Raw genomic sequence first — 26,919 nt, 5'->3', positions numbered from 1 at the left:
AAAAGGCCCTGGATGATCTGGTCCTTGCCTCTCGTTAAATTCACCTTTCACCACTCCTCTCCTTGCTCACCATACCCCACACTAACTAGCCTTCTGGGAAGGTTTTTTTCCCACCTCATGGTCCCTGCATTTTTTCTTCTCTTCATCTATAAAGATCTTCCCTGACCATCCTCTACCCCAATAATCAAAATCGGGTTCCCCTCTTATACTTTCTCATAACATCTTATAAAAAACTTCACAGAATTCATTGCCAGTTATAATCACACATAAGAAATTATATTTATGTATCTGATTATTTCATCTCTGCCTCATCTACCAGGCACCATGTATTAGGACAGATACAGTGTTTTGCTGACCTCTGATTTACCGTGCTACCAGCACCTAACACAACGTTTAAAGGTAGAAAACATTTCTTTTCTTTTTTAAAGATTTTATTTGTTTATTTGACAGAGAGAGAGAGAAAGAGAGCACAAGTAGGCAGAGCAGCAGGCAGAGGGAGAGGGAGAAGCAGGCTCCCTGCTGAGCAAGGAGCCCGATGCAGGACTCGATCCCAGGACCCTGAGATCATGACCTGAGCTGAAGGCAGATACTCAACCACTGAGCCACCCAGGCGCCCCAGTAGAAAACACTTCCTGCATGAATAGATGATAGATCCCACATTGAGGAATCATTAAGCAAGTCGGATAATAGAATTTTTTTTTTAAGATTTATTTATTTATTTGAGAGAGAGAGAGAGCGCACACACAGTCAGAGGGAGAGGGAGAAGCAGGCTCCCCGGCTGAGCAGGGAGCCTGATGCGGGGCTCGATCCCAGGACTCTGGGATCACGATCTGAGCCAAAGACAGACGCTTAACTGACTGAGCCACCCAGGCGCCCCGCAAGTCAGGTAATAGAATTCAATGTAAATTAACTTTTATTTTATTTTATTTTATTTTTTTTAAGATTTTTATTTATTTTTTGACAGAGACAGAGAGAGCGAGAGGGGGAACACAAGCAAGGGGAGTGGGAGAGGGAGAAGCAGGCTCCCACTAAGCAGGGAGCCTGATGTGGGGCCCTGGGATCATGACCTGAGTCGAAGGCAGACGCTTAACGACTGAGCCACCCAGGAGCCCCGTAAATTAACTTTTAAAATGACATGAGAATTACATGTTAGATGGATAAATCTAAATGAAATGATATACCTGTATACATACATATACGTGAAAACTTGGTAATATAAAGCAGTAAAAGGAGGACTGGCATGAGAGGGCACTAATTTGTTAGCGACCTAGGAAATGGCACTTCTCCGCTGGTAGTCTCTATCAATGAACGACCCTCAGCAAGTGTGGTATTGCCCCCTAGGGTTGCATACTCTAGGAGGTATTATTGGCCTTTAGAGAGCAGAGGCCCGGAACCGAGACTTCTTGCAAAACGTGGGCCTGTTCCTCAATGAAAAATTATTTTGTGTCCCTCACAACTTTGAAAAGCCCCAGTGTAGGTGAAAAACCTGTGTATGACTATCTGTACCCAAAACTTGACCTATTTTACATATGAACACAAAGCTGTTTTTTATTTTTACATAATTCTAACAGCAAACATTTTAGGAATGTCTCTACAGCGGGCACTGAGGACAGATTAGTGTTGTCCACCAGAGGTGGCCGAAAACACCATACCTCTGTCAGTTGTAGCTTTCACATTCATGGGGATTTCACTTATAAGTATAGCCACTTGATTTATGACTTGATTATATTTTCTAGAATGGGTATGCCTGAACATTTATATTGAAACAGAAACCACTGTATTATAAATTACTTCCTTTGTACTTTTTTTTTTTTTAAAGATTTTATTTATTTATTTGAGAGAGAGAATGAGAGACAGAGAGCATGAGAGGGAGGAGGGTTAGAGGGAGAAGCATACCCCCTACTGAGCAGGGAGCCCGATGCGGGACTCGATCCCGGGACTCCAGGATCATGACCTGAGCCGAAGGCAGTCGCTTAACCAACTGAGCCACCCAGGCGCCCTCCTTTGTACTTTTTATATTATATTTTATATTTGATTTAAACCCAAATCATGCATGTATGCAGGTTATATTATCTATGAATTTCACTTTAGGCTAATAAAGGAGACATTATGAATGTATTTGTCATTTTAAAAAGGTGTGTTGGGTTAAAACAAGGTTGTGAAACATTGATCCCTTTTAGTTCTTAATGTAATGGACTCTCATCTTTAATAATGGAAAGGATTCCTTTTTTTTTGTTCTTTTCATTACTTCATGTTCCACTATAAAACTGGTAATATAAAAAACAAACACATTTAAAAAACACGGCTCCGACACTGAATGTTTTTAGATGGTTACCTAAAGGTGAGTTCGAATGATTTCTCGAAGGTTTCCTTGCTAGATAATAATTTCATGATTCTAAAATTTCAAATTTATGGTTGTGAGTTTATCACATGCTTTAAATTTTCACCAAATAATTGTTGTCTCTAGGCTTGATAGTAAAGAGACTGAAACACAAAGAACCAATGTGTTAAAAAAAAAATGAAATGAAGGTTTCTCACTATGAGATTAGGTTCACAGATTTAAAATTGCAACCTCTTCCCTTATTCCCCATCTCTGTTTTAAATTTTTCATCTGTTATGATATACTATGCATTTTAATAATATGTTTTATTTTTATTTATTTTTTAAGATTTTATTTATTTATTTGACACAGAGAGACAGCGAGAGAGGGAACACAAGCAGGGGGAGTGGGAGAGGGAGAAGCAGGCTTCCCGCAGAGCAGGGAGCCCGGTGCGGGGCTCGATCCCAGGACCCTGGGGTCATGACCTGAGCCGAAGGCAGATGCTCAACTACTGAGCCACCCAGGCGCGCCTTAATCATATATTTTAAAAATTGATTGCGTCCTCCCCCCTTTCCTTCACCCCAAGACAGCTAGAATAGATACAGTCATTCTTAGAATACAAACAGGGAATTTTGTGTTTTACTCACCAGCGTCTTCCCATGTATAGAACAGTGCCAGGCACACAGGATGAGCTCAGTGAATATTTATTGTATGAATGGGCGAAGAATACACGCAATGAGCAAAACTGCGTGCTTCGAGAGCCCCTTTCACCAGTCCTAAGAGACAAGCGGGAGTCACCAGGATTGTGACTCCTGATTTTTGTGATTGGGGATTCCTCGGCGCTCGTACGGATTGAGAGTACCTTCTTACATTCTTTAGGATGTACTGATGGGTGGTGGTTTGTGAACTTCATGCACAGAGCTGTCCACAGGTAGAACACCAAACTAACTTGCATCGAAGTCCACGTAATCCCAAATTTGTATCATCAGAAACCCGTTTTTGTAAGTGCACGGGTCTATCCTTCTCTTGTGCATCTGTACAGGACAATCTGGGATACTTCTTCACTGGAGATCAACGCTGAGGAGGGGATCAAGGGTGGTGGCTCCGAAATGCGCAAGCAGGGGAAACGACTTAACGCTCACTTTTCGCAAACAGACGCCAATTCAGAATGAAATTCTCACCCTAGATCAAATCCCGCGCTCCTCCTACCGGCAACCTGCCTCTACCCCGCCCCCTTTGATACCTATGGTGGGCGGGGCAGAGAGGGGCCGTTCCCGGCTCCCCCCAAATTGGTTAAGCTCGCCCGAGTTCTGGTATTCCATTTCTGAGCAAACACAGAGGAAACGGAGCAGCCAACGAAGACCGCCGACCTAATGACAGCGGAGCTTCACACGCGGACAGAGAACGAAGCAAAACACGAAGAAAGGCAGTAACCCAGCTGCCACGTGAGGCGGGCGATGCCGTCCGCCCTCCGAGCGAGAACTTCAACTCCCGCCTTGCAGCTGGGCGGTTATCCTCCGTGGACTATAATTCCCAGGGTGCTGCGGGAGCGACCGCCCGCCTCTCCTCCCGCCCCTCCCCCGCCCCTCCCGGCCGGATCGGCGTGCGCCTGCGCACCGGAGGCCGGAGGAGTCTTACCCTAATGTAAGATGGTGGCCCGTCTGGCTGTGGAACCCACCGAAAGCTGAGAGTCTGTCTCTCAGCCGTAAAGGTCGGACTCGCTGAAGCAATCAGGCCCGGTTCTGAAGAGTTTTTTCCCCGACACTCGTTCAGTGGTCTCTTGTGAGGACGCGGCAGCGCGTGGAGTCGGCTAAGGGAAAAGCGAGGCAAGGCAGGCGGGTGAGTCTGTGCGGGGCTGGGCTTAGGGGAAACCCGGGGCTGACCGGCTACGAGAGAGCGGAGGCTTCGCTGGGACTGTGCAGGCCGCACCCCCCTTTCTCCCCACCCCCGCCTCATCTTCACCCTCCTCCTTCTTGGTCTTCCTCCTCCTCCTCCTCTTCCTCCCTCTCCCCTCTACGCCACAGCAGTTACCACCAGGAAAAGGGAGCGGGGCAGAAGGCGGCGCGGCGGCGAGCACCGACTCCTTCGAAAATTTCTTCAATTGGGGAGCCGAGGCGGATTCTCGTCTCCAGCTCTCTCCCCTGCGTTTCTGTAGGGGAAGAAATCTTGGGTCTCCGTACTCCCTTGTTTCCCCAGCCCTCTCTCCCCTCCCTGACGTCCTTGTCCCCGTAGCCCCCGTCTCCCAAGACCAAAGCCATGCCTTCCCCTCTGCCCCGAGTTGCTGCTGCTCATCAGTCCCACTACTCATTGCCCACTCGTCCTGCTGTTTGTTTTTTGCTCCATTGCTGCCACTCTGGAGTTAGCCTTTGCCCCCCTCTTGTGCTTGCAGTCAGCCCCTACTGTCTGCCACACGGGCGCTTCTTCGGATTTGCAGTCGTTCCTTTAACCACATCTGTCATCTTAAAGCTGCCCCTTAAGTATCTAGATTATGCTGCTGCTCCTTCTAACCCACCTGTTTCACAGCTTTCTTGGGAATCGTCTGTTCCTTCCGTCTTTTCTATCCAGATTCTTTCAACATACACTTCCAGAAAAAAAGGGATGCCCCGTGTTGGCCCCTGAAAAGTCAAGTTGGGAAGTGAATTGAGTGAGGTAGGATACTCCTAAACGTTATGAGTGAAGATCATTTATTCAGGCTACTCGGGAGAAGAACGTATTCTTTTGGCTTTCAGTGATCTATTTGTGGATTTTTCGCTCTGTTGGGACGTGGGGATTTTTGTGTGGTGGTTTTTGTTTTTTTTTTTCTTTTTTCCCCTTCCCTTCTATTTTTGACCGGCTTCTGCCTGCTACTAAGCATTCTACTGAATTACCTTTCCCCGGGACACTTAATGTGAACCCTGATTAATACCAACAAATGTTAGCCTAGGCATTTCAAAATAAGATAAATCTGGCATACAACCAAATTAATCTGTGAACTCCACAAGAAAATACGAGATTTTGATGATCTGCTGGTTATATGTGGGTTACAGATCCTTTCCACATTGAAAGTTGATTACTGACTGAGTTATATTGAGGATCGCTTTATTGATGACATATTTATGGTTCGGGTGGAAATTTCCTTTCCAGCCAATATCAGACTTAGTATTTTTGGATTTGGGAAGTTCTCTCTTTTAACATAAATTGTCTTCTCTCGAAAATTCACTGGGTATGTATGCAAAAGAAAAATGAATTTTTTTTCCCCCAAAAGTAAATCCCCATTTTTTTCCACAGAAAAGAAGGGGGCTGGGAAAAGAAATGACAAAGCTATACTCTTATATGCATTTGTTGGCACTCACTGTCATTATTATCTACATTAAAAAGCAGAAAACTAGGAGCAAGGGGTGGCTGATGATGTCCATTTTTTGATGAAAGCAAAATTGAAATGCCCTGACTAATGGTATGAGGAGCCTGTAATCACACCACTGTGAAATAAAGAATTATCAGAAAAACAAACAGGATTACATAGATCAGATACATACATTTCAACATTTCAAGTTTAAACATAAATAAGACACTGTGTTATATGTAAAAATGTTAAAAGTCACAGTAGCAATTTCATGCATCAAGTATACCTCTTGCAAAAGTAATAATACCTTAAGTGTAAATACAAATACATACAGTTACCCTTCTAATCACTTTTTCACATTGCTGTATTTTGATTTTTTATAAATTTTACCTGTAATACTTGAGGAATCTTCATTTGGCATTCTATTTACTTGATTGTGATAAATGGTCTGCTTTATCAAATATAAACCAAGGTTAGAAGAGCTGTTTATAAAATTTCCTTCTTCTTTTAGCCACTTAAGCCCCAATTTGGGGAAACTAACTAAATCCCTACTCTCTGAGACTTGTAAGCAATTTATATAGCAAGCCTTGTCCTGAGTTATAACTTGAGGTTTTTCTTTAAAAAATTACTTGTATTTAGTTTATCAGTAGGAACATGTTTAATACAATTGATCTTCAACTCTCAGTAAAAGTACCTATCATTTTCTTTCGTCATACACTGATGGAGAAGCTCTCCACTTTGTACCTGCAAATAATACCAACACACAGGTTTAGGAAACCCTTAGCAGTCATACTTGCTGATTTGTAAGCAGTGTGTTCTAGGAGAGGACTGTTCGGCAGAAAAGTGTAAATGATTTTAATACATCTTTTGTAAAGATATTTTAGCTCACTAAATATATTCTCAAGTAATTTTCTTCACTCTATACTTTCCTCTTGCAATCATTAGATTCTTAGTTTCTGCACTTGAAAGTCAAAATGAATTCACTTTGGGATCTTTAGTACATTTGAAGGAGGTATTTAAATTTTTTTGACATTTTGATAGGAAATCGGGAGCTGTAATTTCAGAGTATTTTTGTTATCATTTAAGTTTTTAGATATAACTTGAAGAACATTGCAACTTCATACTTGGTGGATTTGGTTTGTTCTTCTTTGTGATAGGTTGGAATACTTTCTGCCAGGTTCAATAGTTGAATTCTTTAGATGAATAGATGATTTCTATAGGAAGGTTTTTGAACATGAATTACTTTAAATTAACTTATTTTAAATTAACTTATTATATAAAATTTGTTTCCATAAAATTGCATAGGTAAGTCTTTAATTTTATTAGGATGGGATAGTTATAATCAAATCACAAAATGCAGGAAAAGAAAATTTTGTACTGTTCTTCAGCTTCACTAGCAATAACTTTCAACTCATTGCTTTGTAAAGGAGAGTGTTGCTTAAGGATGAACTTCTTTCATTAGGGGATTTTATTTTAAAAATGATTTTAAATGGCTTAAGAGAATGAAGAAAACATTTTCTCAAGGCTTCCCTTTTCTTCCCTACTCCTGGTTTTAAGATGAAGCTACACTCTTCATTTTACTATGTGTGTGCACGTGTGTCTTGTATCTGCAAATAATACTCAATTGAATCTATTTCAATTCATGTTATTATTTTTATAGACCATTCAAGTGAAATAGAAAGTTTTAATTTGTTAAAACTTCAGCCTCTGCTGAAAATTCAGTTAGCTTTCTGTCATTAAGTGTAGTACTGTCTTGACGTTTTGTGAAGGAAGATACATTTAGCTCAGCTGGTTCCAGAGAAAAACAGTAGGGAAATAGGTTATAGAGATTTTTCGTGTTCTAGAAATAGTATAACTAGAATGTACCACATACTTTTCTCAAAGGATTTCTTAATCTAAGTGGAGCTTGTAAATGGTTTTTATCCCACTGGAATAGCATGTATTGGATAAAATTTAACACATTCTGAGATTTAAAAAATTTTATGTACTTCAGAGATACTAAGAAAAATCTGCAAATGCCCATTCTCCTATATAAAATGTGTCAATATGTCAGTATCCCTGGTATCCTAAAGATAGTTCTAAATATTTTTTTCTTGGAAGTTGAGATTATACAAATTATAAAGATGGCATAATTTACTCAATCATGTAGTGATGCAAGGAAAGAAGATAAGTGGGACTTTTTAATCACATATTTAGTGGTTTTCTGAAGGAACTTTTTTCCAAATTGCTTTTAATCTTATTATGTGGTCTTTATTAGAAAAGAGTGTGTGGTAAATGTTAACTTTTTTAAACGTAATATAATTCAGTGGGTTTTGTCACATTTCTTTTTCATGGTATAATTCTTTTACTTTTTAATCAGAAATTAGTTTATGGAAGAGAAAATTTAAACACTGTTTTGGCCCTTGGATTAGCTTTCCCATAGCAGTTTTTTTTTTTTTTTTCCATGAGAAGGGGAGAACATAGATGCTACCAAAAAAATGATTACTTTTACTTGCTAGAAAAAGTTAATTTTCAAGATAGTACAAGTACAAGGGAATTTGAGGATGAGTTTATTTTTCTCCTAAGAACTGTATTTGTGAGGAAGGTTTTGTTCTTACTAAACTCTGTTTATACAAGAGGGTTGTCCTGTTTTAAACTTTAATTGCTTTGGGTGATGAGGAGATGATACGTTGCTATGAGGATAAACCTTGCTATTTGTTTATATGTCTGTCAGATATCATTTCAAAAACAAATATGTTTTTTTAGTTATGGCAGCTAAAGTCTTACCTCTTGAGTGTTTAGAGACAGTATGGGGAGGGAAAATCAAAATAATCATTGTTTTATTCCTAAAACCAGTCTGGAAAAAAAAATAAGTCAAGGCAAAATAAGCAGTGTAATTAGAAGAATAAAATGCCAGCATTTAAAGGTAGCTGGTGTTGCATTCCTGCTTTTGGAAGAAGTTAATGAATGATGTTGTAGGGAAAATACTGATTGAAATTTGAAAAGTAGCTATAGACTGAAATATCAAAGGGGTGGAGCGTTCCTTAGCAGCTACAAACAGATACATTGTCATTAAGCCAAATATCTGAAATTTCTTAACCATGTTTTTCAGTCTTTGGAATAAAGAGGAAGTGCTAATTTTTCTGATTATTTAAGAACCTTCTAATTCATTCCCTGTTGAGGGCAGTAGGTGTCTTCAGATCGTGAGTTTCCTGAAATAATACTGGCTGACTTGTGTTATTGAACATTGATTGTAGCAACTTTTTTTTCCTACCGTTTGTATGCTTATGACTTTTTCCTGATGTTTTTTATTTTTTGAGGTTTGGGTGGACCTTTTTGTGAATGCTGTGATTGAATGAAAATTTGAAATGTAAACAGTATTGCTTTTGGTAGTAAGATTAATTATTCTTTTGATAGAGAACCCCTCCCATTTTGATCCCATTTTTTTCCTTTAACTGGTTTTTATTCTTAGAATTAGGATGCTGCAACTTCCCTGTCAAATTAGATCTTTCCAGAAATTTTTTTCTTACTCTGAATTGGGACCTAGGTATTTGTTGAGTAAAGAAAATATTATAATATATTTCGGTTTTGTCATTTAAAATGAAGTAAAGACATTATTAGTACTTTTTAGATTTTATTTATTTATTTATTTATTTGAGAGAGAGAATGAGAGAGAGAGAGAGCACATGAGAGGGGGGAGGGTCAGAGGGAAAAGCAGACTCCCCACTGAGCAGGGAGCCCGATGCGGGACTCGATCCTGGGACTCCAGGATCATGACCTGAGCCGAAGGCAGTCGCTTAACCAACTGAGCCACCCAGGCGCCCTATTAGTACTTTAAAAAAAATAAACGTATTAATGTGAAAAAATTTAAACAAGTATAAAAGTAGACACCCAACTTTGGGGCGCCTGGGTGGCTCAGTCGTTAAGCGTCTGCCTTCGGCTCAGGTCATGATCCCAGGGTCCTGGGATTGAGCCCCGCATCGGGCTTCCTGCTCAGCGGGAAGCCTGCTTCTCCCTCTCCCACTCCCCCTGCTTGTGTTCCCTCTCTCACTGTCTCTCTCTCTCTGTCAAATAAATAAATAAAATCTTAAAAAAAAAAAGTAGACACCAACTTCTTTTTAAAAGATTTTATTTATTTGAGAGAGAGAGAATGAGAGACAGAGAGCATGAGAGGGGGAGGGTCAGAGGGAGAAGCAGACCCCCCGCCGAGCAGGGAGCCCGATGCGGGACTCGATCCCGGGACTCCAGGATCATGACCTGAGCCGAAGGCAGTCGCTTAACCAACTGAGCCACCCAGGCGCCCCTACACCAACTTCTTTTTAGTTGTCACTCAGCTTCAAAGATTATTACCTCATAACCAGTCTGGTTTCACCTATATCCCTACTTTACCTCTCATCCCTCTACTCTTTGACCTAGATTATTTTGAAGCAAATCCTAGTCATCACATTACTACATTTGTACTGGAACTCTTTTGACATAATAAGATAAAATATCTTGATATTTTATCAAGATTATTTAATCAGCTTGTCAAATAGTCTTGGAGTACTTATAGATCCACTTTCTGTGCTATGACCCAGCCTCTTAAGAGTTTATTATCTTGCTGGGTAAACTTTCATAATAGTACAACTAGCACTATCCAAAGCAGTATCCAAATAATGTGCGGTATACATAGTCTGGGTCCGTTATGTCAGCGTAGGGATATCTTCAGACTGAAGTTCTAGGAGTGAGGCTTCTTAGAGAAAGTGGGGCTTGAATAAAAAATATATACCATCTGCATAGGGAGAGCATCTGCAGAAGAACATTCCATATGTGAGCAAACACTGGCTGTGACCAGCATGATGTGAGAGGGACGTAAGTAGTCTGACCTCAGTGGAACAAGGTCTTAATTTCTGGGAATGGTGTCAGATAAGTTAGTATACTAGGGTAGAGCTAGGTTTGAAAGGTATATTCAGTGTCAGGTTGAATTTGATCTGCTAAACTGTAAGGAGCCATTAGAGTTGGCCAGGAGGCAGGAGATAACATATTAAAGGTGCTTTTTTTTTTTTTTTTTGAAGAAAAATTGCCTTTTAGTAAGGTGCATCATATTTTGGGGTTGACAGTTAAGTTGAATGTGAAAAATTAATGACTAGGCCACTGAGGTAAGGGGCCATGGAGAGAAGTTAGTGTTGAAGTTCTAGAGGATTTGGCAGCTAATTTATTTCATTTTCTCTTCAGTCCCTTACATTCAGAAATAACACCAAGGTTTTAAAGAATCGAGAACTAAAGAAATGTGGTCGATTTATCTCTGATAGTAAACTTCAATTTATTATCCAGGCCTAGCTTTTGGAAGGGAAGTGATGCATGATACTCGATATATAACAACCTTAAAAAAATTCTGTAGAAAATAGCTACATTATATAGCTTTATATTATATAAATTATATAAATAATTTTAGATATTCTTTCACTAGGGAATGAGAGGACAGTCTTAATTACATGATAGTAAGAGGGGTGCCTGGGTTGCTTGATAGGTTAAGTGTCCTGAGTGTGGAGCCCAACGCAGGTTCGTTGGGCTCCACACTCAGCGCAGAGTCTGCTTGAGATTCTCTCCTCCCTCTGCATCCTTCCCCTATGCTTGAGTGCTCTCTCTCTCTCCTCTCTCTCAAAAAAAAAAAAGAGTCAAGAAGGAGTATTAGGAAACTTATTTGAACAGCTTATAACCAGTATATATTATTAAATATCTGTAAAGTTTAATAATGACCTGATGAGAGCAGAAGAAATGGCAGAAAATTCTGATGAAGTAGGGCACTAACTATTGTCAGCACCAAGCTCCCTTAAGGATGGATAAGTTTAGGTCAGCAGGCTAGAGAAGAATGTAGGGACATTATTAAATGGAAATGTGTTCTTTGATTTAATTTGTTATACTCTGCTTTGCAAAGGTATTAATAAAAATAGATCTGGCTAAACAGCCATATTTTTATTTGGAATTTTCCTTTTTTTTTTTTTTTTTAAAGATTTTATTTATTTGTCAGAGAGAGAGCGCACATGAGCAGGGGGAGGGGCAGAGGGAGGAGAAGCAGGCTCCCCACTGAGCAAAGAGCCGGATGTGGGACTCGATCCCAGGACTCTGGGATCATGACCTGAGCCGAAGGCAGACACTTAACCGACTGAGCCACGCAGGTGTCCCTATTTGGAATTTTTCTTAAGTTACAAGACCCCTAAAGTTCTTTTCTTCTTTTGTTGACTCTTCATTAAACCAACTTTTTCATCCGTTTTGTATTTCTGGAAAATTTTGCATTTGTTTTGTGAAGGAAAATTTTACGTTTTGTCTTAAAGCAGGAGAGGGGGAAGTAGATATGCTTCTGGCTTTGTAAATAATCAATGAATAATACTGTACTATTCACTTACTGCTTCCTTCAATATCACATGTATTCCTTCTCTACAGTATATAGCATGTGGATCTTAAGGATTCTCACAGAGTCTGAAAACACCTCAAGCTGAGGGTGCTTGCAACAACTTCAAAATTAATCTTTACTCACCAATCATTTTTGGTCCTGGTATTATAAAAGGTATGACCTACCATAATGCCATGGACCCTTCAGGTACTTAGGAAATATTGATAAGGATACGGATGATGATGCAACATAGTACATTATTGGGACATGTCTGTTTTTCCTTAACATTCCCTCCATCCTACGACCTCCTCACTCCTGGTAACATGACAGAGCTATTTTTGACATTTTTTACTTCTTTATATAGCTGGTCATGTGTGCTTTCTAATATGGTCAATAGAATGGAAAGCTGTTGCCTTCTTGGGGGTTTAACAGGGGCTTTAATATGTTAATTTTGGATTTAAGATTGAGTTGAGATCCCTTCATGCAGGAAAATCTTGAGAAGGATTGTATATTTTTCTAATTGCCACCAGTGTATGTGGGAGGGAAGTAAGTATCAAGTACACAGTATAGGAGAACCTTAGTATTTGAGAATATCTCAAGTGGTAGCTGCCAATCCATTCTTTTCCCAAGAAATTTTAATTTAGTCCCTTGGAGTATGGAGCCATTTATAAAGGTCACGGTGGGTGGTAGTGGGGAGAAAATGGTTCCCTGCTCCAAAAAAGTCTATCTCAATTTTAATAACTTAAATAAATCTCAAATTATTAATAGTTTGCCTTTTTTTTTTTTTCATTCACGCAATTCTTGGGAAGGAGCTGACTTTGTGTGAGTGGCTTTGGGGTTGCCTTGGGCGGCCAGGCGGGTAGGTATATTGTAAACCCAGGAAAGGGGAGGGGAGGCAGAAAATAAAGTGAGAAGACTTCAGATTCTAGCAATGGCAACTCTGCATTTTTGACTGAAGCATTGTCCAGCTCCTTTGCTGCCTTTGGTTACATACTTCAGGGTTTTTTTGTTTGTTTGTTTGTTTTTTAAGGTTTATTTACTTTAGAGAGATAGAATGGGTATGGTGGAAAGGGGAAGAGGGAGAGAGAATCCCAAACAGGCTCCACACCCAGCACAGAGCCTGACATGGGGCTCAGTATCGTGACCCTGAGATCAGGACCTGAGCTGAAACCAAGAGTTGGGATGCTTAACTGACTATGCCCCCCAGGCACTTCAGGGTCTTTTTTCTAAGTTAGACTGTTAGTACGAGTTGGGAAGGCTACAAAGTTTAGCCTTTTCCAAATCAAACTAGTGTCCTTGTCCAGCCTTGTGCATTTTAACCTCTACAGCTCAAAGCCTGACAGATTTGTCTTTTCTCTGCCAGAAGGAAAGGGGAAACAGGAAAGAGAAGAAAACGATAGGTATGATACTTCTCATCTGCTTATATGTTAGTGATGTATTATTCTAAGACTGTTCTATGGAAAATCCTCTGCCTTTTATTTTTATGTATTCAGTTATAAAATAGCTTTATGAATTTACCAAGTGAGTCCTTAGGAACCTTTTAAAAGGTCTTTTGAGGGGCACCTGGGTGGCTCAGTTGTTAAGCGTCTGCCTTTAGCTCAGGTCATGATCTCAGGGTCCTGGGATCGAGCCCCGCATCGGGCTCCCTGCTCTGCGTGAGGCCTGCTTCTCCCTCTCCCACTCCCCCTGCTTGTGTTCCCTCTCTCGCTGTGTCTCTCTCTGTCAAATAAATAAATAAAATCTTTAAAAGAAGAAAAAAAAGGTCCTTAGGTAGCCATGGAATTAGTGATAGGTTGAAGAGTACCTATATAAGTTGATGCTTGGTGGTACTTTTTTGAGATTTCTTGCTGCTACTAAAATCTTCCCTGTCATACTGGACACAGTCCTAGATGTGAGTTTTGCTTACAAAAAGTAAAGCTAGGAATCTCTTTTTAAGGTAGTTACCTTCCCTGCATTGTATTCAAGTCTGTTTTGATCCTGATGAAAGCAGTGTAACAGTAAAATACTTTAATACAGTTATGCTAACAAAAGAACATTTGTTAGTCATGTGTTACCATATATTCTTTTGTCATGCCTAGCAAATATTTTCAGCAGCTTTGGTGAACTCTGAATAATACATGATGTGTTTGTGTTTACAGATTGTGTTTTTTTTTAAATTTTATGTACTACTAAATTCTACAATTTTTAAAACTTGACATGATTTTTTTTTTTTTAAAGATTTTATTTATTTATTCATGAGAGAGAGAGAGAGGCAGAGCGAGAAGCAGGCTCCCAAGGAGCAGGGAGCCCAATGCGGGACTCGATCCCAGGACCCTGAGATCACGACCTCAGCCGAAGGCAGACGCCTAACCATCTGAGCCACCCAGGCGCCCAAAACTTGACATGATATTAAAGGATATATTTTCTTCAGTATTTGGAGAAAGGACTAACTTAAATGATTTTTCATAGTTGAACAGAGTTTTTTGTTTTTTTTTTAAAGATTTTATTTATTTATTTGACAGAGGGAGAGACAGTGAGGGAGGGAACACAAGCAAGGGGAGTGGGAAAGGGAGAAGCAGGCTTCCTGCAGAGCAGGGGGCCTGATGCGGGGCTCGATCCTAGGACCCTGGGATTATGACCTGGGCAGACGCTTAACAACTGAGCCACCTAGGCGCCCCATAAACAGAATTTTTCATAGCTTCTTGTTTTTTGTGCAAGCCCTTTGAATTGTCCCCTATTTTTATTTATTGCTATTACTGGGAGTATGCAGTGTAGTATGGAGCCAGATTACCTAAATGTAAATCTTGACTCTACCATTTATTACTTGTCAGACCTAGGACAAGTTACTTTACCCTTTGTGGGCCTCAGCTTCCTCATTTGTAGCATGGACATGTGAGGATTATCTGTGGAGTAAATGAGTTAATATGTAAAGTGCTTGGAATAGTATTTGGCACATAGTAAACCCTGTGTAAGTGTTTGCTATTATTATACATTTGAAAGAATCAGAAAGCGTTCATTTTTGAAGACTTATTTTTTTTATTCAATACAGTTTTTAATGTTTAGGTACTAGACATACGTTTTCAGTAATTATTTGACAAGCTGGAAACACAAGTAATGTGTTTGAGGGGACAGTCGAAAGACTGGCCTGCCTGGAATTCTTTTGAATCAGGGAGTATTAGAAAATGAAACTGGGTAAGTATGATTAAAAATGATTATGGAGTGTTTTGGACTGAGGCAAAGAAATTTAGATGTGGTTGTTAAGAGGGCAATCATTGCAATCATGGTAAGGTTCTTTTTTTTTTTTAAGTCAGTAGAGTGATGTGTTTAAAATAGTATTTAAGGGAAGATGGTTTTGAGTGTCCTTGGTAGCATAGAATTATTTGATTTTATGTGGACAGAGGGTTTTTTTTGTTTTTGTTTTTGTTTTTTTTTTGTCTGTTCTGTTCACTGATCTACGTTAAATGGCCCAGACAGTGCCTCACAGATAGTAAGAGCTCAATAAATACTTATTGGATGAATGAATTTTTTTTTTTTAAAGATTTTATTTATTTGAGAGGTAGAGCACAAGTAGGCAGAGTGGCAGGCAGAGGGAGAGGGAGAAGCAGACTCCCCGCTGAGCAGGGAACCCTATGTGGGACTCGATCCCAGGACCCTGGGATCATGATGACCTGAGCCGAAGGCACATGCTTAACAACTGAGCCACCCAGGCGCCCCTTGGATGAATGAATCTTAAGGGAGACTGTGAGTTAACAGAGAAACACAAAGGACTCAAATTAAACTTTTGGAACCTCTGCCTTTAAGGGGTCGAAGTGAGAAAAGTGTTATTAAAGGAATAATTGGAGAGGTAGAAAGAAGATGGAAAAGTTTAAGTTTCAGAAAACAAAGAGATTTTCCAGTAGAGAGAAGTCACAAAGATGAGGAATAGGAAAATCCAATATGGTATCACTTCAGTTTTGTTTTTTTTTTTTTAAAGATTTTTATTTATTTATTTGACAGAGACACAGCGAGAGAGGGAACACAAGCAGGGGGAGTGGGAGAGGGAGAAGCAGGCCTCCTGTTGAGAAGGGAGCCCGACGTGGGGCTTCATCCCAGGACCCTGGGATCATGACTTGAGCTGAAGGCAGACGCTTAACGACTGAGCCACCCAGGTGCCCCGGTATCACTTCAGTTTTAAGAGGAAAAGAAAGTGACGTAGTCCAATATGACATTCAAGGCAATGAGAACAGAGAAAGCTCTTTGGCTTGTGGTGTGATGATCAAGAACAATGTTAAAGCAATTTCAGTAGCCTGGGAACATAAATCAGATTGAGGGGAAGGTTAAGGAAGGTGTTAAGTGCAGACTTTAGGTAAAGACCATTCAGTCTAGAAATGGCAGGAAGACAAATTATAATAGCAGCTTTCATAGTTCTTGAATGTGTACTATGAGGGGTTCTATTTATTAGGAGAAACCTTGAGGCAGTTGTCCTGAATGTTCTTGTTTCATAATAGAGAAGACTTATTACACACGCTGCTTCAGGACTCTGCCACTTGCTAACTCTGTAACTCTCACTTGTCACATGGAGGCAATGACAGCATGTATTTCATAGATCTGTGGTAAGGATTAAGTTATTGAATCTTTTAAAACACTTAGAACAATGCTTGGTATCTGGTAAATGTTTGATAGATGTTAGCTATTATCATCATCCACTGTTGAGGTATAGAGAGTAGGATTGGAGGTTCACACAGAAAAAGAAAAAAAAGAAATTAATGAAAGCATTGCCAAGTAATGTCAAGAACTACATGGAAGGGCCTTAGAACCTTTGCTCTGGCTTTTCCCTCTGCCTGAAGAAACTTTTTCCAAATATCCACATAGCTACCTCAGCTCCTTCAGATCTTTGCTCAAATGGTCTCCTTTTCAATAAAGTCTACCCTGACTATTTTTTTATAGTTAGAACCCGGGCCCCTTTCCTTTAATATTTGCATTGTTTTATTTTTTCTATAATATTTATCTTCGTATATATCATATAATCCATTTATTCTTTATATATACTATTTGTTGTTGATTTCCACCTACTAGGGTAAGGATATTTGTTCCCTGATGTATCCCAGGTTCTAGGAATAGTAGTTGGTACATAGTAGGTGCTCAATATATGCTTGCTGAATTAATAAATTACTCTGCCAGTGAGGTGGGTTTGCTGAGATTGGTGAACACCACGTAGAAGTTGACCTCAAAGATTTCCTCTCCTTTCTGAAATAAGTCCACTTTGGTAGTGGTTTTCCTGGCAATCTCTTGAGAAATCCATTTAGCTGAGAAAAGGAAAATGTAAGATGAATTTCTTTTTTGCTACAATAATTATATTTTACATTTGATTAGGTAATAAAACCTTACTGTTGAGTGCTTATTAGATACTAGGTACTGTTCTAACCTCTTTATTAGTTTTTAAAAATTCTACAACCTTACAAGTACATTATAGTTTCCTTGCAAGCCATCTTTAGGGATGGAGGGGAAGCCCTTTGCCCTGAGACTAAGCCTGCTTCCCAAGACTGTTTGTTGTCTTCTTTTGACAGGGAGCTTCTTATATGTCATTCTTCCCTCCAGCATTCACAGCCTTGACACTATTACTTTCCTGGAGTATATCTGGACTAATCTCATTATATCCTTTATCCCTTTTTATGTCAGTCACCACTAGTCTCATACTTTAATCCCCACAGGGTTCTGAACATTTCTAGTTCTTTCACTCCTCTCGATCATCAGCAAAATTTCTTCTATCCTTGTTTTTTTCCCGAACATTTTCCTCTACTTTCTACTTTCCTGAAAACACTGCTTCCCCTGCAGTCCTCTTACCTGTTGGCTATTAAGTTTTTCATTTTTTTCTTGTATGCCATCATCAAAGGTCAGTGGGGAGTCCCGTGCACTATGACTGAAAACTGTATTTCCCATTCTGACCTCCTTCATATAGGAGTTGAAGAGGGAGCCTGGTTCCACTGAGTCTGAAAAATGAGGCAGTTACTTTCCATTCACCTCCCCTCCCTGAAACTTGTCTGTTAACAGGTTATGTTGTCCATAAACCCTTGTTTGCTGTCATCTACTGCACTCTGGGTTACATCTTCTCTTTTCTTGACTGTTATAGCTCGTAGCTCACTGTTACTCTTGCTGATACTCTGCCTCTTTTAATTCTTCATAATTTCAGCGTATGCCATCTCTGATCCTACTACTGTGGCCTTCTCTAAATTATTCTCTAAAGATTTTGCTCACTGTCTCATCTTAGTCACTCACTCCGTGGTTGTATCTTACACCTTATTACCAATGACTTGAACCCTTCCATGATTTTCAATTCATGCAGCCCCTCTGCCATCTATCTTTTCAGCTCATTCTACCTAATACCCTAACGTAACAACCTTTTACTGTCATTAGGACTTCCAGTCCACAGACTGTCCTTTGCCCCCTTGATTTTCTTCTTACCTATTATACATTCATTACCTAGTGATCAATCATTATATTCATTCCCTTTCATATGCCCTCTACTCTCTTGCTCCTTTTTTACTTCTTCATACTTTACTTGGTAAAACATCAACTCTAGTTAAGTCAGATTCTCTTGAGTACTTCACATCTGCACCTGTGTGACTAAAAGTGACTGAAGAATACAACTATGATGAGCACTCTCAACTTTAAATTCATAGTAAGAAACTTCAGGTGGCCCTTAATATTGTCTGGCAGTCATTGTCTATTTCTTTAATCCATTCATTTTTCCCTCTCCCAGATGACTTAGTTAAACCCTTGCCTTTCTTCTCAGACTTCCAGCCTTCCTCCTCATATTCACTTTCAGTTGATGGACCTGCTTCCTCTTCCATTGAGAAAATAGAAGCCATTAGAACATTTACAGACTCCACCACCACATCTACGTACCTGATGGTCTGACTCACAGACCTCTGCCTTCCTTCTGTTACTATAGATGAACTGTCTTTACTTCTGTCTAATCCAGTTCCTCTGATTAATGTATTCGATCCATCCCCTTTCATTTACTCTGAACATTGCTCTAAGCAATTCTCCTCCCTCTCTTCACATCATTAATTTTTCCTTTTCTGGATCATTCCCATTAATGTGCAAACATGCTATCATTTTTATCCTCATAAAAATATCTTCTTTTGCTCTACTCTTTTTCCATTGCAGCAGAATCCCCTAAAGCATTGTCTAAATGTACTTGTTCTGATTATTTTCTCATGTTTTCTCTGAAGCCTGTTCCAGTCAGGCTTTGGACCCTACCACTCACTGTACTAAGATTGTTTTTGTTCAGGTCTAACAATGACAGTGATAAATCTAGGAGTCCTTTCTTTGTATTATGTGATCAGTCTACATTTGACAAGTTATTTTCTCTTCCTCTTTGATATACTTGTTTCATTTACCTTTTAAGATACCATATCCCCTTGGTTTTCCTTAAAACTTACTGGCTGCTCCTCCTTAGTCTTTCTTGGTAGATTCTCTTTGCCTACCTCTAAACGGTGGATTATCCCAGGGCTCAGTACTTGATTATCTTGTCTATTTACCCTCACTCCCTTGGTGATGTCTACTAGTTTCCTGGCTTTGAATATCTTCTTTTTTGGGGTGGGGTTGGGGGGGCACTTTGAATATTTCTAAATGTTGATGGGTCTCAAATTCATTTCTCCAGCCCAGACTACTCTCTTCAACTCCAGATTTGTATATCTAGCTGCCTACTTAATGTCTTCACTGGAATGACTGTTACATATCTCAAACTCAGTATGTCCAAAATAGAATTCATGCTCTTTCCTCCCGTATCTGCCCTCCCCTACCTGCTTCACCCACATAACCTTCCTCATCTCAGGTTGGCAGCTTTTAGTTGCTCAGGCCAGAAACCTTGGCATTATTCTTGACTCTTGCTCTCACACATTTATTCCATCAGGAAATTCTTGGCTCTGCCTTTGAAACATGTACAGAATTCACCCAGTTTTCACCATCTCCACGGCCACCGTCATCTCTTGCTGGGTAGTTGCAGCAGGCTTCTAAGGGATTGCTCTGCTTCTACCCTTTTCTCTATAGTTTTTTAATAATATAGCTGTTAGAATGATCCTTTGAAAACATCAGTTAGATGGCAAGAGATCTTGCACCACATTTAAGAAATTTCATTTGAGTTGATAAGATTAGATATTGTTCTAGTCTGTTTTATTTTACTAAATATCATTGGTGCAGATGGCATATTTAGTGTAGACTTTGATTATACCTATTTTTATGGGTGGGCAAAGAGTTGTCAGGGATGGTTCATGGTCTTCCTCTTTTCACTAACCATCCTGTTTTTTTTTAAGATTTTATTTATTTATTTGAGAGAGAGTGCCCCTGCATGAGTGGGGGGAGGGGCAGAGGGAGAGGGAGAGAGACAAGCAGGCTCTGTGCTCAGTGCCAGGCTTGATCCCAGGACCCCCAAGATCATGACCTGAGCCGAAGCAGATGCTTAACTGACTGAGCCACCCGGGTGCCCCACTAACCATCGTCTTTTCAACCCTACACACAGAAAGACTCGACACCTATATCCCTGAAGAAATTGGAAAGAGAAGGTCTGAGTTGGTTACTATTTCAGAAAGTTGCTTTGAATGTAAGAGTGGACCACCCTTTCTTGATAGAGTTCTGCTGTTACTTCATTACTGCCTTTAGCAGTAACGTCCTTTAGCAAAGTTTGCTTTCCCTCATCCCCTGCCAAATTTCATGTCCTCTCTACCCCTGCCCTTTTTGTTTTTTCCTACTCCTAGATGGAAGTGTTGTATTTCTTAACTTTTGGCTCTATTTGAATTAGTATTTTATACTCTAAACTCCTTTTACATATCCTGAAACCCATTCTTAGGGCTGGGATAGGAATTGTTTTTACTTTTGTGAATAGAGTTTCCAATAGAATGATACTGAACATGATAGTAAAAGGGGAATTGATACAAAGAGGTGAAAAAGAAATGATGTGTATAATTGTGGGGAAAATGAAAGTACTTGTCATAATGCTAATAATTTCTGGAGGAGTTATACTGTACTGCATATAAAGAAGCTTGGAGATTGTGGGCAAGAAAGAATTTAACAGTTCATTTTTTAAGTTTCTTTGAGTTCTTTTCTCTGAAGGCACATGTTCTGTAATCAGTTTTCTTTTGATTCCCTTTCAGAAAGTTTTCTTGTATTGGGATCAACAATCATATAAAAATTACGATATTGTGTATATGTTGCTGTTGATTTCAGATCCTTTCAGATTATTGTACTTGATCTCTTGGTCTGAAGGTAGATATATGCCTGTTTTCTCAAGCCATTTCTTAGACCTGTGTTATCCAATATGGAACCTATGAGCTTCCTGTGGCTGTCGAGCACTTAAAATGTGACTAGTCTGGGGCACCTGGGTGTCTCAGTCAACTGGTTAAGCATGTGACTCTTGATTTTGTCTCAGGTCATGATCTCGGGCTCATGAGATTGAGCCCCAGGTGGGGCTCTATGCACAGCATGGAGTTTGCTTGAGATTCTCTCTCCCTTTCCCCCTCCTCTTGCTTGTGCTCTCTCTAAATAAATAAATTAATTAAATACATAAATAAAATATTAAAAAAAATATGGCTAGTCTGAATTAAGATGTGTGCTACGTGTAAAATACTGGAGTTTGAAAGCTTAGTACAGAAGATGCATTTTGAATGCATTGGGTTAAATAAAATTACTTTTTGTTACTTTTTCTTAATGTGCCTAGTAGAAAATTTTAAATTATAGTAGTGGTTTTCATTTCTCTTGGACACTGCTTACCTTTTTTTTTTTTGGTGATTTTATTTTTAAGTAATCTCTGTACCCAGTGTGGGGCTCAAATTCACAACCCTGAGAACAAGAGTTGCACGCTCTTCTGATTGAGCCAGCTGGGTGCCCCTAAACTTACCTTTTTCTTTGCCCTAATACTTTCAGTTGTTTTTAACTCAGTTAATGATCTGTTATGTATTCAACTAAAAATGAATTTGGTATTATGTATTTTAAAAGCATTTTTTTCTGAAGTTAAATACTTTTATATTATTGATTTTTTTTGTTTGTTTTTGTTTTGTTTGTTTGTTTTTAAGCAAGCAGGGGTTTAATAGTGGTCAGCATGAAAGTACATTCTGAAGGTGGGAGAAGAGGGCAGGCCCAGAAGTGGCAACTGCCTATATTGTTATACCTTTTTTTTTTTTTAAAGATTTTATTTATTTCTTTATTTGACAGAGAGAGAGGGAGTGAGAGAGAAAACACAAGCAGGGGGAGTGGGAGAGGGAGAAGCAGGCTCCCTGCAGAGCAGGGAGCCCCAACGCTCAATCCCAGGACCCCAGGATCATCACCTGAGTCAAGGGCAGTTGCTTAACCAGCTGAGCCACCCAGTTGTCCCTATTTTTTTTTTCCCCAAGTGCCCCTATTGTTATCCTTCTTAGCATTAATGTTCTCAAGCCCTGAGTTTTCTTTTAAGTATTTGACTTTTGCCATACCCTGCTCATGGCACTACATAAGCATAAATTATTCTTTATCTCCATTGCCTGGAAGAATTTTGAAGGAGGAACTTAAAAGTATCAGAGTTGATCTTTTATTTACTTTACTTCTTAATATTAGACTATTTAATAGTACATTTTACAATCCTTCCATTATTAACGTATAAGTTTAAAGGCAATTTGTATCTGGTTAAAAAAAAAAAGGATTGAAAATTTTACGTATGAGGAAAGAGATTTTGTCTGCTTAAACACAAAACCCAGCAAATGAATAAACAATCCAAACCCCTGCTGTCTAGGTTTTATAAACTTTGATAAACTTGGGCCTTAGCACCCATTACTGCTGTTTCCCACCTCCCCATGTTACAGTACTTTATATAATAAAGATTTAAGTTCATGGTTTTGTTTATATTTTCTTTTTACATCTGTTGAAAAAGATTTATCTTGGGGTCAGTGAATGTTTTTTACAGAGGTTAAGCTTTGAACTGTGTTTAAGTCCAAGAGGCATATAGCTCAGATCTGGGTAGTGAACAACTGATAATTGGGTAGCTCTGGATTATTTAAAGGGAGATGTTGACTTCTGAGCTCCAAAATATATTTCATTGTAATCCACACTATGTTGTTACCATAGACATATTAACAAAAATGGCTCTGTTAAACATTTGAATATTTACAGAAGAACTATTATTTTTAATCTCTGCACCCATCGTGGGGCTTGAACTTACGACCCCTAGATCAAGAGTCTCATGCTCTTCCGACTGAGCCAGCCAGGCACCACCCTTGAATCTTTTTTAAAAATGACTGAAATTGATTTAAAAAAATAGGTTTTATAAACAAGGACAGTTGAGAAAAAGAAGATCTATGGCAAGAAGAGAACAGAGATAATATAGATAATAGGAATTGTAAAAAGGAAGAATGAAAGTGAGCTCATTAAAGTTCACATTCTTAGATGCTCACTGGAAGGATAACTTTCATAGGCTGAAAAAAAGGTTTTGCTACTTGTCAATTTTCTGGACCTTAGAATACCGTTTCCCTTTTTGTTTCCTCTAAGCTTTGAGCATAGGCCCAATTTCTGTTGGCTGTGCAGTCTTAGATTTAGATTGATCCATAAGAATAATTTGAAGGGGCGCCTGGGTGGCTCAGGAGGTTAAGCGTCTGCCTTCTGCTCAGGTCATGATCTCGGGTCCTGGGATCGAGCCCCCCGTCGGGCTCCCTGCTAAGTGGGGAGTCTGCTTCTCCCTCTGCCCCTCCTCCTGCTCGCGTGTATAGGCGCTTTCTCTCTCTCTCCCTCCTTCAAATAAATAAAATCTTAAAAAAAGATTTCTGAATCCATCTATGGTGTGCATATCAACTGTTTGTTCTTTTTAATTGCTGAGTAGTATTTCACAGTGTGGATATACTACGGTTTGTTTAACCGTGCATCTGTTGATGGATATATTGGTTTTCAGTTTTTTGGCAATTGCTGATAGAGCTGTTAATATTTGTGTACAGATTTTTACATGAACTTAAGTTTTCATTTCTCTGGGATAAGTGCCCAAGAGCACAAATGTTGGGTCATTAAGTAAGTTCATATTAGTTTTAAAAGAAACTGCAAGACTATTTTCTAGAATTGCTTTATGATTTTGCATTCCCACAAGTGTTATATGACTGATTCAGTTTTTTTCCAGATTCTAATGAGATTGTGTATTATCCCTTTTTTTGTTCTGTAGTTCATTCTGATAGATGTGTAGTGATATCTCATAGTTTTCATTTGCATTCCCTAATGGCTAAAGATGTAGAATGTTTTTTTCATTTGCTTATTGACCATTCGTATATCGTCTTCGGTGAAACGTCTGTTTGCTTTTGCCCATTTTCTGATTGGATTTTTTTTTTTGCTGTTGAGTTTTGAGGGTTCTTTATATATTCTTGACACAAATTCTTTGTCCAAAATACGGTTTGCAAATATCTTCTCCTACTCTGTAGCTTGTCTTTTCATCCTCTTAATAGGGCACCTCACAGAGCAAAAGTTTCTAATTTTGATGAGGTCAGTATGTCCGTTCTTTCTTTTATGTATTGTGCTTTTTGTGTCAAGTCTAAGAATTGTATGTCTTGTCCTAAGTTTCGAAGGCTTTCTCTAAAAGTTAATAATTTTACATTTTACATTTAAGTGTATGATGTATTTTGGACTAATTTTTGTATAAGACATGAGGTTTAGGTTGAGGTTCTTTTTTCCTTTTTCTTTTAAGTACAGTTGCTCCTGCACCATCTGTTGGAAGGGCTACCTTTCCTCCAGTGAATTCCTTGCACACGTGTCAAAAATCAGTTGGGCATATTTGTGAGGACCTATTTCTGGGTTTTCTATTCTCTTCCATCCATCTGTATGTCTTTCTCCATGAGTACCACACGGTTTGGTTACTGTAGCTATACAGTAAGCTTTAGTATCAGGAAGAGTGATTCTTCCCACTTGACTCCAGGTGTTGTAGGACTTTTCCCTTTTCATGTAATTTTTAGAATAAGCTTATCTATGTCTCAAAATCTTTCTGAGGTTTTGCTGGGAATTGCATTACACCTATAGATCAATTTGAGGAGTGTTGATATCTTTACTATGTTGTATCTTCCAATCAGTAGTAAGTCTCTCCAGTTATTTAAGTCTTATTTCATTCATCAGCATTTTGTAATTTTCAACATATAGATCCTGCAAGTTTTGTTAGATTTATACCTAAGTATTTCAGGTTTTTTTGGTATGATTGCAAATGGCATTGTATTTGTAATTAGATTTTCATGTGTTTATTGTTAATGTACAGAAATTTGATCTTTTATGTGTTAATCTTGTATCCTGTGACCTTGCAGAATTCAATCTTAGTTCTAGGGGGTTTTTTGTTCAAGGGGTTATTCCTTGGGGTTTTCTAGTTAAAATACCATATCATCTGCAAATAGGAATAGATTTTTTTTTCTTTGTACCAGTCTATTTGCTTTTTGTTTCCTTTTTTTACTTTATTGGCTGGCTGGAGCTTCCATAATTATGTTGAATAAGATTGTCGTCCTTACCTTACTTGAGCTTAGAGGGGAAGCATATGGTTGGCACCATTTAAGTGTGATACTAGTTGTGGGCTTTTTGTAGATGTTCTTTACCAAGTTGAAGAAGTTCCCCTCTATTCCTAGTTTACTGAGAATTTTTATTATGAATTTTGTGGAATGCTCTTTCTGTCAACCAGAATGATCATTTTTCTTTTCCTTTAGCCTTTTGATATGGTGGATTACATTGATTTTCAAACGTTAAACCAGCTTCGCATACCTACGATAAATCCCAATAATCTTTTTATATATCGTGGGACTTTATTTGCTAATATCTTGTGCAGGGTTTTTGCGTCTAAGTTCATGAGAAATATTGGCCTGAAGTCTTTGGTTTTTGGTACTATGTCTTATTTTGGTCTCAGAGTAATACTGGCTTCATAAAATGAGTTGGGAAGTATTCCTTCCTCTTTAAAGGAAAAATAGTGTAAAATTAGAATTAATTCCTTAATTTTTTGGTAAAACTCTCTAGTGAAGCCAACTTAGAGGATTTCTTTTTCCTGAGTTTTTAAACTATGAGTTCGATTTCTTTATTGTTTGTACGACTTTTCAGATTATCTGTTTCATCTTGCTTGAGTTTTAATAATGTGTAGTTTCTGAAGAATTGGTTTTATTTTTTTCTAAGTTGAAATTATGAGCATAGTTCTTAGTATTACCTTATTATGGCTGCTGGATCTCAGTAATAATCTGCTATTTCATTCTGATATTTATGGTTCTTGTGTTTTCTGTTTTTATATTTGTCAGTCTTGCTAGAGGTTTGTCAGTTTCCTCTCCCCCCTCCCAAAGAACCAGCTTTTGGTTTCATTAATTTTTCGTCTTGTTTTTGTTTTCAATTATTTTCATCTCTGCCCTTTATTATTTCCTTTCTGTTTACTTTCCCCTTCATTTTGTAGTTTCTTTTTTTAAATTTTTTGAGAGAGAGAGAGAGTGAAAGAGAGAGCACAAGAGGGGGTAGGGCCAGAGGGAGAAGTAGACTCCCCACCGAGCAGGGAGCCTGATGGGGGACTTGATCCCGGGACTCCGGGATCATGACCTGAGCCGAAGGCAGCCGCCCAACAAACTGAGCCACCCAGGCGCCCCTCATTTTGTAGTTTCTTGAGGTAGGAGCTAACATTATTGATTTGAGACCTTTCTTTTTTTCTAGTGTAAGTAGTTCTATAAACTTTCCTCTGGTTACTGCTTTAGCTGCAATTCTACAAATTTTGATATGCTGCATTGTCATTTTCTCTTAGCTCTATGTATTTTTTCCTTAACTTTTTATTTGTTTATTTAATTGAAGTAGAGTTGAGACACAGTAGCTCTATTTTATTATTTTCTTTGAGACTTCCTCTTTGGCTCATGGATTATTTAGCAGTATGTTGGTGTATTTTCAAGTGTGGGGAGATAATTTATTAATTTCTAGTTGGATTTCACTACGATCAGAGAAAACATACTATGTATGATTTCAATC

At 38.8% G+C, this 26,919-nt stretch overlaps 1 protein-coding gene across 7 annotated transcripts in view; it reads left to right on the top strand.

Moving 5' to 3' along the window:
- The first annotated feature begins 3,927 nt into the window (after positions 1-3,927).
- Positions 3,928-26,919, top strand: part of CNOT4 (CCR4-NOT transcription complex subunit 4) — a 144,968-nt gene continuing 121,976 nt past the window's right edge. For 6 of the 7 annotated variants that reach the window (XM_035021165.1, XM_035021162.1, XM_035021167.1 and 3 more), the window contains exon 1: positions 3,928-4,159. The gene's annotated coding sequence lies outside the window, so the exon portion shown is untranslated. The remainder of the gene's footprint in view (positions 4,160-26,919) is intronic. The other variant, XM_035021164.1, reaches the window with a different exon arrangement.

This window comes from Mirounga leonina, unplaced genomic scaffold (genome assembly GCF_011800145.1).
Source record: "Mirounga leonina isolate KUSES-001 unplaced genomic scaffold, KU_Mleo_1.0 Mir_174, whole genome shotgun sequence".
Lineage (NCBI taxonomy): Eukaryota > Metazoa > Chordata > Mammalia > Carnivora > Phocidae > Mirounga > Mirounga leonina.
This window is presented reverse-complemented; position numbering and strand designations above follow the sequence as displayed.